Here is a 976-nt window from a genome sequence, read left to right on the forward strand (position 1 = left end):
AATGGTCACGGGGTCAAGCCCGTTACACTCCCCGCCGTTCGTAGATGCCCCCCAGCCCCTCCGCTTTTTCGATAGCTCGCCGTAGCCATGTCTCTGTCGAGCACCCGTGCGCGCCGCCGCCTCCGCCGCTCGCCGGCGCCGATTCCGGCCAAGTCCGGCGAAGCCCCGGCCACCACTGGATGCGGCGCTGCGAGTTCTTTCGAATGGGCCTAGCCCCGTTCCTCCCCGAGCCCCGTAGCGCGATTCCGGCCAACTCCGGCGAGGGACCGCCGCGGTTTTGGTCGCCGGAGTTGCGCCGGCGCCGGCCGCCGACGTGGCTGGCCTGGCCCCACCCCCAGTGTCCCTGCCAGTGGCCCCCACGGGCCCAGTTGACTGGGTTGACCCAGTCAACTGCTGACTGGGCAGGCCCAGTCACTGACATGCGGGCCCCGCCGCAGAAATTAAAAAAATAAAGAAAAAGAAAATGTTTTATAAATAAAAATAATTAGTTTAGCTAAACACTCACTGACATGTGGGCCCCATCCCTCTAATTATACTGTTAGATTAGTTTAATTAAGTATTAGACTAACAGAGGCTGACATGTGGGTCCCACTGGACCCACCTGTCTGGTTTGACTGGTCAGCCGACCTGTTGACTCTTAATATAAATAATTCCAGAAATTCAAATAAACTTTGAAAATTCATATCTTTTAAACCGTAACTCGGATGAAAATGTTTTCTATATGAAAGTTGCTCAGAACGACGAGACGAATCCGACTACGCAGTCCGTTCATCCACCGCACCTCCCTAACCTATCGAACTAGCAACTTTCCCCCTCCGATCTGGCTGTCCGAAAACGCGGAACATCGGGCATACCTCCCGGATGTCCCCCCCCCCTTCACCGGTACCACCTACTGTCGCGTTAGGGCACCCCTAGCACCGCTCATTGTCATGTCACGCATCGTCATGCTTATGTTTGCATTGTATTTACTGTTTCT

The sequence above is a fragment of the Triticum aestivum genome, chromosome 7D (genome assembly GCF_018294505.1).
Source record: "Triticum aestivum cultivar Chinese Spring chromosome 7D, IWGSC CS RefSeq v2.1, whole genome shotgun sequence".
Taxonomy (NCBI): Eukaryota; Viridiplantae; Streptophyta; class Magnoliopsida; order Poales; family Poaceae; genus Triticum; species Triticum aestivum.